The 10,831-nt window shown below is 47.1% G+C and overlaps 1 protein-coding gene across 6 annotated transcripts in view; it reads right to left on the bottom strand.

Moving 5' to 3' along the window:
• The window catches only part of LPAR5 (lysophosphatidic acid receptor 5), a 9,967-nt gene extending 2,080 nt beyond the window's left edge, over positions 1-7,887 (bottom strand). Inside the window, exon 1 of one of the 6 annotated variants that reach the window (XM_021396439.1) lies at positions 7,415-7,887. The gene's annotated coding sequence lies outside the window, so the exon portion shown is untranslated. The remainder of the gene's footprint in view (positions 1-7,414) is intronic. The other 5 variants (XM_021396431.1, XM_021396416.1, XM_021396425.1 and 2 more) reach the window with 5 other exon arrangements.

Here is a 10,831-nt window from a genome sequence, read left to right as displayed (position 1 = left end):
AGGAAGGAAGGAAGGAAAGGAAGGAAGGAAGAAGAGAGCAAATGCTTTGAGGGAAAAATGCTGTCTGGCTGGAACTTAGAAGATAATAAAAATTTCATGGTAATTTTGTATCAGAAAAACAGGACTTTGTACATCCATTGCAGATAAAAAACAATGACACTGCTATTAGACTTGACTCCACCCTAGTTCTCTTAGGTGAAATAACCCATGTAAACCTGAATCCCAGGTAAGGGCTTGACCAAAATGAATGAACTGTAATGGATAGATGCAGAAGGCCAGGGAAATCTAGAAATCTGACTCATTTTTTCTAGGAACATGAGTGCAAATGGGACCAGGACATTCATCTCAGTTCCTCCCTCAGGATTGCTAAAACAAAATAACACAGCATTGGCAATGATTCTTAAAGATCTCTACAGCTCCTTTGGTGTGCTCTCTTGCATGGTATCAGCAGTGTCTACTACAAGAGCCTATGTAGAGAGTAATTTATCTCAAAAGGAAAAGTAGAATTTGTTCTATCTAGAGGAAAAATTTGAGTAAGTTGGGTATTACTGTGAGAGGAAGATACTCAGGAGCTTGACAGTCATGTCAGATATTCTGAAAGGCATTGTGGGATCATGCACAGGTCTAGAAGGAGAATCTATTAAAAACAGAAGAAGCATGTGTAGGTCTCATAGGTGGGAATAGAATCACCGTACTTATTCTGGTGTCTATTTGTTAGACAATTGAAACACTAAGTGAGCAGGGATAACAAGCAGAGTTATCAATTTGCCTGCCGTCCTTTTGTGTCATTGCACAGGTCCTCCACCAAGCCAGCTTTCTTAGAGGAACTTCTACTGGATTGTCAAGATACATTTGAGTGGCTTTCACCTTTCTTTAAAAATGATTGACAGTTTTGTCTGAAGACGTGCTTAAGTTTAGAGTATAAAATGATCCATCAAGAAAAGGAAAATATGCTAGAATTGTTGGTTTTCAGTAAAATTATTAGATGCCTCAAAAACACAAACTTGGGGGAGACATGCCAGCTTTTGCTAGAGTGAAAATTCTGTAATGACTGCAGACTGAATAGATTGGAGCGTGTCTTTGTCCCAACTGAGACAAACTGAGTGAGACTGAGGCTCCTTGAGAAAACATATCCTGCTCCAATACCTGTGCCCAGACCAGCCAGCCAGGTGAAGGCAACTTGTCTGCATAGACAAACCATTTTTGTTGGCTGTTATTCAAGAAACACCTCTAGACAATACCATATATAAGTATAGTCCATAGTATGTGAGGTCAGTGGTCTATCTACACTGACCATTCTGTCTCAAAGAATGAATGATGAAGGAATAATGTAAGAACAGTGCAATCACATAGTGATACTCCCTCAAGTTTTCTTCTTGTTTCCTACAAACAGTGATTTCCTGAGCCAGAGGTGAAATGTTTGTATTTAGTAGCTCACATTCGTTACTTTCTCCAGTTATTTTTTGGAGCCATATAAAATTTATAATCAACAACATCTAGTGACAGGAGTGCCAAGGATTTCCAAGCTTAATTACATCTCATATGAAGAACCACCTCCTTGTACCAATTTTGAATCACCACCAGCTAGATTCTGTTCCTAGTTTAAGTACTGGAAGAAGAAGTGAAAAAAATTATCCTTATTCACTTTCACTTTATGACTGATAATTTTGTAAACCACCATACTTCCTCTCAGTGACCTTTTCTTGAGATTAAAGAGTCCTAGTCTTCTTAGTTCATCCTCCCACACAAGTCATTCTGTGAATTTGAATGCCCTTCTTTCCCTTCTCAGAACCGTTCCACTTCTGTTACAAACTTCATAAGCCTTGTGGTAAGAGGCTCAAACTGTGCACACGTAAAGTTTGAGATGTGCATGAACTGAGCTGGGTAAGAACAGACCTTATACACAAGGAATAACGGTCAGCTTAGATAGCTTTTTCTCATCACTTAGCTAGATGAAATTTCAGCTGTTATTTTAAGGCCAGTCACTCACTCTTTTTCTAATCTCTGCAGTTCTTCTCAGCCACTCTCATCTTTTCTAACTGTATAATTTTATGTCTTCAACAGAATTATTTCATTATTCATCCTTCATGAATAAATTAAACAGCCCAAGCCCCAGCACAGGTGTCTTGTAACTCCACTGCAAAAACTGACAGTCCACCCTCATTTTCCATTCTGTGTTTTAGCAAATTTCATCTACATAGGAACCTTTTCTCTAAATTTCCTCAAGCACCATTCATGAAAGCCTTTTTGAAATCCTTTTGGATATCCACTGTCCTTGTGCTTGCCATCTCAAACCACTCCAGTAGGGCCATGAGGCACAGCATCCCCTTACAAAAGCCATGTTGACTCTTCCCCCATAATTAGAGATAATTGCATGCCAGCTGATTTCCCCTCCCTTTTTTACAACTTCTACTAATTTTGTTCAGCACAGATATCAGACTCCTTGGTCTAAAATGCCCCAGATGCCTTTTCTCAAATTGTGTCTGCTAGTGACTCTTTAAAAGCAATTTTAACCAAGAGTTTCTATACCATAGTTAGTCAGCTCTGTCATCCTTGAGTTGTTTTTGGACCGCTGGGGTAAGAGCCATGTGGTTTCAGAGATTGACTAAGCACTTATTTCATTTTACTGCATTATAACCCTTCTTAACAGCATTTTGCTCACAGACAGTCCTTTGATGGATTTCCCCTCAAGGAATGTTTCAGCCATGGAAATCTCCCAGATTTTCCTGTCATGAATGCCAGTGCAATAAATCTGCTTGGTTTTCTACTTGCCATCACCTTTTCCTTTTTCTGAGTGGTCTTTCTTTACATATTAGCCCTTAAGCCTTTGAGACATCAGATAGCAGAGTTCTGACCTGGTAGCGTGAGAAACAGATTTCTTTTTTTTTTTTTTTTTTCTTTTTTTTTTCTTCTTTTTTTGAGGTGTTTGAGTTTCTTTCTTGTGGGTGGATGGAAGCACAGCAGCAAGAATCCGTGAACTGAGCTTTACTAGAGACTAATGCTGATGTTATTAAAGATAAGGTGATAGTCTCAAATTTGACGTAATAGATACTGTAATCAGTGTCAGAGCCCCAACACAAGATGCAATTCCTCTGCGGAAAAGAGGAAGCTGTGGGAGCAGAATGCTTCTCTGCAGAGATCTAGAGGTACTGTTATGACTGCTCGTCACTGAAGAGGAAATCTCCTGATATAGCAGGCTGGTGGTAGGGAGGCAGAAGCACTGGAACTGGTTCAATTGTTGGTTAATGTTTCAAGAGTCACATTCACTGTGGATATCTCTAAAAGAGCCTCAAGTACTCATTGCTCTACATAAAAGTTGCTGAGTGGTCTCAAGTCATCAGCTGTGCATGGAGGCAATGGTACCACGACTCAGACAAGTAGTAGAAGAAAAGCAACCAAAGAGATGCTTTAACTCTGGTGTTCTGCTACAGAAATCACCCACATGATGAGATGCTCACCATCCAGAGGGACCTGGACAGGCCGGAGAAGCGGGCCCATGTGAACCTAATGAGGTTCAACAAGGCCAAGTGCAAGCTGCTGCTCTTGGGCTGGGACAATCCCAGGTATTTATACAAACTGGGGGAAGAAATCCTTGAGAGCAGCCCTGCAGAGAAGGACTTTGGGGTCCTGGTGGACAAGAAGCTGGACATGAGCCAGCAGTGTGCGCTGGCAGCTTGGAAGGTCAACTATGTTCTGGGCTGCATTAAAAGAGGAGTGGCCAGCAGGGAGAGGGAGGTGATTGTCCCCCTCTACTTGGCTCTTGTGAGGCCCCATCTGGAGTACTGCATCCAGGCCTGGGGCCCCCAGTACAAGAAAGACACAGAGCTCTTGGAACGAGTTCAGGGGAGGGCCACCAAGATGATCAGAGGGCTGGAGCACCTCTCCTATGAGGAAAGGTTGAGGGAACTGGGCTTGTTTAGTTTGAAGAAGAGAAGGCTCCGGGGAGACCTCATTATGGCCTTCCAATACTTGAAAGGAGCGTATAAACAGGACAGGGAACGATTGTTTATGAGGGTGGATAGCAATAGGACAAGGGGGAATGGTTTTAAGCTAAGACAGGGGAGATTTAGGTTAGATATTAGGAGGAAGTTTTTCACGCAGAGGGTGGTGACACGCTGGAACAGGTTGCCCAGAGGGATTGTGGATGCCCCATCCCTGGAGGCATTCAAGGCCAGGCTGGAAGTGGCTCTGGGCAGCCTGGTCTAATGGTTGGTGATCCTGCACTCAGCAGGGGGGTTGAAACTCGATGATCTTTGAGGTCCTTTTCAACCCAGGACATTCTATGATTCTATGATTCTATGCTCAAAATCCTGAAGGAACTTCCTATTTGGCAGCTGACCTTAGGTGGCCTGTGAGATGAAGCATCTTTTTACCTCACAGTACAAATTGGTACGGACCCTGAAGGCCACCCACAGCCCTTCACCCGGTAGAGATAGAAAAGAGTGATTCAAACTGTAAACGCACCTCTTCCTGTCACACTTTCAGGCAGAAATTGAATTTGTTGCTCACGTTCTTGCTCTGGTAGGGGGCAGGGGAAATGACATGGACACGCAAACAAGCATGCACTTGAGACTAAGTGCAGAGACTTAAGAGACTAAGAGACTTCTGCAAGGGAGGAGGAGCTGAAGAAACTAGAAGGAAGTAAAAACACTGGTGAGGGAGGAAGAGCTGCTGGTAGAGATGTGAGATAGGGGCAATGCTGTGTGAAGGGAGAGGAGAACATGATGGTGAAGGGTTGGTAGACAAGCTGGAAACCAGTTAAAAGGAATGTGTCACAATCCCCTCCCATATACACCTTTCTGTTAACATCCCACAGGGACTACAGTCAGCCGCGTGCCTCCTCCAAGTGCTCAGGAGCTGCTCAGGACTCTGGCTCGTGTGGGGTGCTCCCAATGGCCTTGGGTCAGGCTGCTCTGTGATGTCAGGGCACCAGCAGAAGATGAGCCACAAATCAGTCCCAAGGCAAGCACTTTTTGTCAGAGGCAGCAAAAAAGCTGCAAGTCCCACAAATCTTTGAGTTCGTGACTTTTGGCTGGAATAGGCAGGCATGGCCTGAGGTGAAATTAGATGAGATGACTCTGCCTGGTCCTAGGTATTTCCTCTCCTTACAATACCTTACTGGAGCCTTATCTGCAGAACACTGCAATAATGATGAAGGACCACAGTATTGTAGGACACAAATTTATCATAGAATGGTTTGTTGTTGGAGGGGATTTTAATAATCATGTAGTCCAAGTTCCTTGCCATGGGCAGGAATATCTTTCACTAGATCACATTGCTCAAAGGCCCTTCCAGCCTAGCCTTGGACATTTTAAGGGATGGGATTCTTTCTTATAATCTCCCCTTATATTTGTAAAGGCTGCAAAGAGATTTCCCCAGACCTTCTCTTCTCCAAGCTGAACAAGCCCAACTTATCATAGAATCATTAAGGTTGGAAAAGACCTCTAAGATCACCTACTCCAACCATCTACCTACCACCAGTATTGCCCACTAAACCATGTTGTTTAGTACAACATCTACATACTTGTTGAAAACCTCCAGGGATGGCAACTCAACCACCTCCCCAGGCAGCCTGTTCCAATGCCTGACAACTCTCACAGAAGAAATTTTCCTAATATCCAACCTGAACCTTCTTTGGCACAACTTGAGGCCATTCCTTCTAGTCCTATCACTAGTTATGTAGGAGAAGAGGTTGAGCTCCACCTCACCACAACCTCCTTTCATGCAGCTGTAGAGAGCGATAAGGTCACCCATGAGCCTCCTCTTCTCCAGACTGAGCAATCCCAGCTCCCTTAGCTGCTCCTCATAAGGCCTGTGCTCCAGACCCCTCACCAGCTTCGTTGCCCTTCTCTGGACACACTCCATGGACTCAATCTTTTTCTTGTAGTGAGAGGCCCGAAACTGATCACAGTACTCAAGGTGCGGCCTCACCAGAGCTCAGTACAGGGGAATGATCACCTCCCTAGTCCTTCTGGCTACACTGTTTCTGATACCAGCCAGGATGCTGTTGGCCTTCTTGGCCTTCTCACACCACTGGCTCATGTTCAGCTGTCCATCAACTAACACCCGCAAGTCCAATTCCTCTACACAGTCTTGCAGCCACTCTGCCCCAAGCCTGTACCATTGCCTCAGATTGTTGTGACCAAAGTGCAGGACCTGGCACTTGCGGTTGTTAAAGGTCATCCCATTGGCCTCAGCCCAGCGATCCAGCCTGTCTGGATCCCTCTGTAGGGCCTTCCTACCCCCAGGCAGATCAGCATGTCCTCTCAACTTGGTATCATCTTCAGACTTACTGAGGATACGCTCAATCCCATCATCCAGATCGTCAGTAAAGATATTAAATAGGTTGGGTCCCAGTATTGACACATGACGAACACTACTCATGACCAGTCACTAGCTGGGTTTAACTCCATTCACCACCACTCTCTGGGCCCAGCCATCCTGTCAGTTCTTTACCCTTTCTGTACCTGTCCAAGCCACGGGCTATGAACTTCCCCAGTAAGCTTTCCCACAACCTTTCTTCACAGGAAAGGTGCTCCAGCCCTTTGATCATCTTTGTGGCCCTCTTCTGGACCCAGTCCAACAGCTCTGCATCTTTCTTGTCCTCAGGGTCCCAACCTGGATGCAGTACTCCATAGTCATGAGAGCAGAATAGAGTTATGTTGGGGCAGGAAAATGAGGTGAAAAAAGAGAGCTAGAGAAGTCTTGCCAAGCATGCCAGCGTTTCTGGGAGTAACTTGTCAAGTAATCCCTGGTGCACTCTGGAGCTGCCTGTGGATGCAGGCAAAAAACACAGCATTGAGTGGCAAAAGAGCAGAGTGGTGCAGATGAGAATACAGATTGTACAAGCTGGTGTAGTAGATCTGCCGCCAAGTGGAAGTAACAAGGAATGTACTAGACTTCAAAAAATAACCCACATAGTTTTGCTTTAGAAATTGAAGAACATTTTTTGCAAATGATTATGAATATTTTCAAATGACTTTTACTCACTCTGGGTGATATCTGAGCCTTAATTTTCACCTTTTTTTCTAAATATGAAATTAGATTATAGTGGTGATTAGAACTGTGGAGGCTAGGATTCAAGACTGGGCTCATAGCTATGTACACAACCCATGAGATTGGATCACTCTGGCACTGCAGCTCCCCAGAGGTATTACCCACCTAAGAGCCCATGGAAGAGGACTTCCACGCAGGCAACATAGCAAGCAAGCTCTGCAGGCTCCCCACGCTCTTTGTATCACAGGACCCAAGGAACCCTGTGTTTCAGTGAACATTGGGATTTGCCTCTTGATTCACCCTGTGATTGCAGAGGTGTAGAGGGTTCCCTTATGCCCTGTGGTCACCTGAGTCAGCATGTGCCCCATGCCCCCAGACCTGTCCCATCCAGCTTGCAAGCTGCCTCTGTCCCGCTTACCTCTCCGTAGGAGAAAAGCCGAGGGTGCTTGTGGGTCTGATCGTTTCTGCCACAGCAAAGGTTTTTGGTTCATTTGGGCACCAGGACAGCAGCTTGAATCATGACAGGAGCAGGCAGGCTCTTGGGGCACTTGCTTTTCCAAATCATGGCTGTTCCCGCTGCACCACAGCTGGCTCTATGTCTGCAAGCTGCAGCTCATCTCCCCTCCTCTCTCACTTCCTGACACACTTCATTCTGGCCACAAAGCATGAACTTTGAAGCATGATCCTATGACAGCAAATGCAATTGTGAAAGAACAACACCCAGGTGCACTCACAGCTGAGGAGGCATGTGCTTGGTCAGAATGCCAGATATTTGTTCTTTGCTCCTGTGCTAACATGGCCACCCCCACAGCTGAAGGGGAAAAAGTAGAACATCCCCTTCCCTACAGTATTGCCGGACAGAAGTTTGAAGTAAAATACAGGAAGTGAGAGCCTGTGAAGGCACACAAAGCTGTGAGTGGCAGGGACTCAAAATAACCCAGCTCTGCAGGGGTGTCAGTGTCTGCAGAAAGCAGACTATGAGCACTGCTGTCCTTAGAAGGTGCAGGAGGCACAGTGCCAGCAGAGCATGAAGGCTGGAGTAGCAAGACACTGGGGACTCAGTACTGCCCGGTGCAGCTGCTTCCTGGTAACCTGCTTCTGCTTTGCAGGTCCTAGCACACCTGGAAGAGAATAGAAGTCACGGGACACTCCCCACCCACTGCGTCCTTCCCCAGGACAGCTGCTGCCTCCTGTCCCGAGACAAGGAGCTATGCCCATGGGCATCCAGCTCATCCGCCTGTGGGCTGTCACAGCCTGTGTTTGACTTTTTCACACCCTGTGCCCCTTGTTCTGCCTCATTCAGGGAGCGGCGCAGTGCGGGACATATATCTTTCTGCTGCTTGTAAACCCTCAGAGGGTACAATGGCACTCAAAATGCTGATCTCACCCTGCTTTAGTGACTCTCTCTTTCAACCAGACCCCTTTCTCACTTCCTTGTTTCTGAGATTTTTGTTCTCATGGCTGTTTGTGTCTTCACAGTTCCCGCCAAGGCTCTGGTACCATGAAAGGCTTGCAGATAACTGGGGGTGGGGGCTTCCCCCTTTGCAAAAAGTCCCTACTGTTGTCTGCAGGGCCTTTCCCCTCCTTTGTGCCCCTCGCTGCTTGCACACACATGCCTGAGCCTGGCAGCCCAGGCTTTACCATGTGTGTCAGAAGAGGCCTCACCCTGTGGGCCTGTGCCGCCCCACTGCATCCCTCACCCCACAGGGATCACTCACCTCAGCAGCTCTCACACACCATGAACAACCCGCTTCTGAGTCCAACTGCCCCTCAGGGGCTCGGCTTACAGGGGAGAGATTGTACCCTGTCATTCCCCACTGCTGCCCAGCTGACAGCAGGTAGGACCAGATTTCCGGGATGTGTGTCGGAGGCTACACCCCGGTGCTGCAGATCCCAACATGCCTTACGCCCTGCCACGCCGGCTCCAGAAAGCAGGAGTGGGGACCAAAGCAAAGCTGGAAGGACAAGCAGAGAAATGGAAAGCTCCATTGCAGCGGCTTGGTTTTGAGGGGATGGCTGAGCACAAATGCTCTTCAGATCTCATTGTGTGGACAGATGTAGATGAGCACAGCAAAGGTGTTAACTCACGTTTAATGTTTTCATTGTTGATCTGGCTGATGGGATTGAGTGTACCCTCAGTAAGTTTGCAGATTACACCAAGTTGGGAGGACATGCAGATCTGCCTGGGGGTAGAAAGGCCCTACAGAGGGATCTGGACAGGCTGGATCGCTGGACTGAGGCCAATGGGATGAGCTTTAACAACAGCAAGTGCCAGGTCCTGCACTTTGGTCACAACAATCTGAGGCAATGGTACAGGCTTGGGGCAGAGTGGCTGGAAAGCTGCACAGAAGAAAAGGATCTGGGGGTGTTAGCTGACAGCCAGCAGTGTTCCAAGAAGGCCAAGAAGGCCAACAGCATCCTGGCTAGTATCAGAAGTAGTGCAGCCAGCAGGAGCAGAGAGGTGATCGTTCTCCTGTACTGAGCTCTGGTGAGGCTGTACCTCGAGTAGTGTATTCAGTTTTGGGCCCCTCACCATAAGAAAAACATTGAGTCCATGGAGTGTGTCCAGAGAAGGGCAACGAAGCTGGTGAGGGGTCTGCGCGCCAGTCTTATAGGAGCAGTTGAGGGAACTGGGTTTGTTCAGTCTGAAGAGGAATGGGCTCAGGGGTGACCTTATTGCTTTCTATAACTGCATGAAAGGAAATTGTGGTGAGGTGGAGGTCAGCCTCTTTTCCTACATAATTACTGATAGTACTAGAGGAAATGGCCTCAGGTTGTGCCAGAGGAGGTTCAGGTTGGATATTAGGAAAATTTCTTCTGTGAGAGTTGTCAGGCATTGGAACAGTCTGCTCAGGGAGTCAACGATCCCTTGAGGTTTTCAAGAAAAGGGACAATGCTGCATTGAGTGATATGGTTTAGTCCTATGGTAGTGGTGGGTGGATGGTTGGAACAGGTGATCTTAGTGATCTTTCCAACCTTAATGTGGGCACAGAGAAGAGGTGGAAGAAGCATAAAAAGGCCAGATCCACAGTCTTATTTTCTGAATGATTCAGAGAGAAAAAGAAGAAATCTGGGCCTGCATCAGGATTTTTACATTCCTGAGCCACCAGCACAGCTGGAACGGGACTGGTGAGATAACAGCAGTCTTCGCCCCCAGGAGGTTTCAGCCCCATACTTGCACAACCCACACATCCTACTGAGAAGTGGAGCATCCATCACACTATGCCTTATTGGGAGGAGGCAGAGAACCTGCCTTCCTGCTCTGAGGGGCTGAAGGGAGGCCTGTCAGAGGAAGAGTTAAGGAAGCTGGGAAGCGGTTGGATTGAGTGTGTTTGCTGTAGCTGGATGGGCTGCAGGGTAGAGAAGAAGAGAGTCCAGCCTGGAGGAGGCAGGTGAGGGAGTGTCAACAAGGACAGCAGTGGGGCTGAGGGAAGCAGCAGGTCTTCCTGATTCTGCCCCCAAGGACCGACACAGCACAGAGATACACTGGCTACCAGGGGGCTGGGTGACAATGCATCGATGAGCTGGTGTCTTTAGCACCAGCTGCCTGATGCTGCCCAGCTTCTCTTGTATGTAAATCTTCGGCTGCTTGCTGCTGCTGAAGTGACTTGTCTACAGAGAAAGATGACCAGATCGCCTGCCTATAGGACATTAGAGACTGGGACTCAGGCATTGACACCACCCCCAGCCTTGTGAGCTCCCTGGGAAGGATGCTCACTCCAGTGCCCCAGCTCAGAGCTCTCCCATCTCTCTACCACCACTGTAGGGAACAGTATTGCAAGCTCTCCCATATCTCTACCACCACTGTAGGGAACAGTATTGCAAGCTCTCCCAT

Source organism: Numida meleagris, chromosome 1, assembly GCF_002078875.1.
Source record: "Numida meleagris isolate 19003 breed g44 Domestic line chromosome 1, NumMel1.0, whole genome shotgun sequence".
NCBI classification, from domain to species: Eukaryota; Metazoa; Chordata; class Aves; order Galliformes; family Numididae; genus Numida; species Numida meleagris.
The sequence above is the reverse complement of the archived record's forward strand: the minus strand, read 5'-3'. Positions and strand labels throughout refer to the sequence as shown.